Source organism: Cucumis sativus, unplaced genomic scaffold, assembly GCF_000004075.3.
Source record: "Cucumis sativus cultivar 9930 unplaced genomic scaffold, Cucumber_9930_V3 scaffold66, whole genome shotgun sequence".
In the NCBI taxonomy this organism is placed as follows: Eukaryota; Viridiplantae; Streptophyta; class Magnoliopsida; order Cucurbitales; family Cucurbitaceae; genus Cucumis; species Cucumis sativus.
In genome coordinates this window covers 203,417-206,092 of record NW_022279559.1, presented here as the reverse complement: position 1 = coordinate 206,092, position 2,676 = coordinate 203,417, and positions in this window count along the sequence as shown.

Sequence of the window (2,676 nt, the reverse complement as noted above, 5' to 3'; positions counted from 1 at the left end):
CTATGCATCAAATTATTGGAGCCTATCATCAATTATATATCATACTAAACCTTCTAAATTATATCATTCACTCACATTCATATTGTATAATTATTGGATGGATCGACAAGTTTCATATAGTATGTATATAACTTTTTTATTGTTTGAGTTATTGACAAAAATAATAGTTAGACTTGACTAGAAATGTTATTTTGGTGCAACTTTGTTGATATCGACCACGCTCATTTATGGATAGAAGAGAAACAATATATTTTTTTAAAAGTGATGAAGAAATATGTCCCTCTCACCTACTTGAATATTGTACTATTTGGTGTTTTGAATGACTATATACGAAAATCATGTTACTCGTATTTATCTTGGATACATTTTTTTAACAATCTTAATCACTCTAGACTTTTTATGAGGTTACTTGAGACTCGTATTTGTGATTTTTGATTTTCTAATACTATAGTTGTGTTACTTGTTGGTGGAAAAGGTTGGAGCTGATATTTGGTGACCATGATATTTTGCTTCTATTTCTTTTAAATTTTGGAAGAAGTTTCTCTCTAAACCTTCTCCATATTATTACTCTACTCTCTAAATAGACAAAAGACAGTTAGATGTATCAAATTTTTATATAATATAGGGAAGAAAAACAGTTATACGAGGGAGGGCGCAAGGCATGCAGTGTGGTAGTTTTGAGATGCAGTGGTGCTTCTCAAATCTCAAGCTTCACCAACTCCAATGGACCAATTATTGGTGCCAAATTTCTCACTTTACTTTTCCTATATTTTTTTATTGCCTCCTGTCTCTGTTTATTGGATCTTTCTCCATTCTTTCTTAAATTTGTTACTATATATAACCTATTGGAACTACAACGTTTGTATTTGACGTGTGTAGTTGCAAAATGAAAATTTTCGATATAGTTATTTGGTACTCATTTACGAACCTAGTCATAATTGAACCTAACTTATCTACTCCATCAAATGTATCTTTTAAATTTTCAATTGTGTTTGACAAGTTGTTTCATCCATGCATTTTAAATCTATTTTTCTAAAAAAAAAATCATAAACTTAGGTCGACTAATCTAGAAAGATGTATTAGTTACAAAATTCAAAATTTAAGGATATAATATATAAAAGTCGTTTAATATCTTATTCATCCAACACAGTACTTCTAGCTTTTTCTTTTTTGTTTGAAGAAAAATATAGTAACTTTTAAAAGTACAACCTAACATTAATTTTTACTCTTATTCTTCAGTCAAATCTTCAGTTCTCTTTTTTATTTTCCCTTTTCTTAATGTAAAAGAAATACTTTTTCTCTGACAATTAATAACTAAGACACATTTGAAACCCTAATATCAACTTCTATTCCTTGCAAGCAAATTGGTTTTAACGCGTGCTTGCTTTTCATGTCAACAATTTATTTATATTCATGTTTATAGAGTTTACAATAAAGAGAAAAAAAATCGATTCACGATAAAAGAAAAAAGGTAATCTATTAATGTTATAATACTACAAAATCTCTCCTTTTTTAGTGTCGTCGAGTCTTCAAAGATCGATATACATTCTTTTAAAGATGTATCGATTCTTTTATGGTTCTGACAAAATCATGTAAGATGAATGTACGACTAAACTCAAAGTAGATATGATTTTAAATTGAGAATGTAGGTTGATTAACTATTGTGTTCCTTTTTGTATTAGGATATTTTGATTGACAATTTTTTTTTTTTTGTAAGGAAACAATGAGACATTATATTTTGTCTAAAAATTTATCCAACAATAATTCCCCATCCATTAAACCAATGTACAAATTAAATCTTCATCAATTGGATGGGAAATGAAGAAGCAGTGTCCTCTTTTGTGGACAGCTGTGAAGTACTAACTCCTAAGGTTAATTATTCAATAATTAATGAACACTTTTGTGGACAGTGTATTATGTATTAATTAAAGGCTATTAAATTAAATATTCCCATTTGCTTTTGTTTTATTCTATTTGAAATTATGTGTACGAATCAATTAAATTAACTGAATGGGATCTGCAAATCTACTCGAAGTACATAAATATTAATACAATAGAAAAATTAATAATTAATTAATTAGCATGGCTTTTGTTATCTAGGAACTAGTTTGGAAGTTGGTTTTGATATCAATTTTTTATTTATGTACTATCATTTCAAGACTTGTAATTGGATTAAGTTAAAGGTGTAATATCAATGTGGGTTTTTTTTTTCTTTCTATGGTGACTTTATTTATTTTTGCTAATAAAATATCTTTTTTCAAAAAATGGTTTTAGTACAAACAAACTTCAACTTCAACTATTCTAACTTGGAATGATTTCAAACTTTAGTTATATTTTAATGTCTATTAAATACCCATTTTGTAGTTTCAATTATTTTGTTTGTTAGATATATTATTAAAATGATCTATCAATATGAGTCATTATCATTCTCACAAGAGAGACAAAAATAGATTTTTTTTTTCAAATAAACATACTATCATATCCCAAATTTAAGAGATTGAGAAATTAAATGTATGACCCATATTTAGGAAGTAGATTAGCTATTACATTAACACCACTTGATGCCTTGTGGTGTGGAGTTGAATAATCATTGACAAAAATAAATTAAAAATATCAAAATTCAAGAATAATAATTAAAAAAAAAAAAACCACAGCAACAAAAGTTTATTAGGCAAA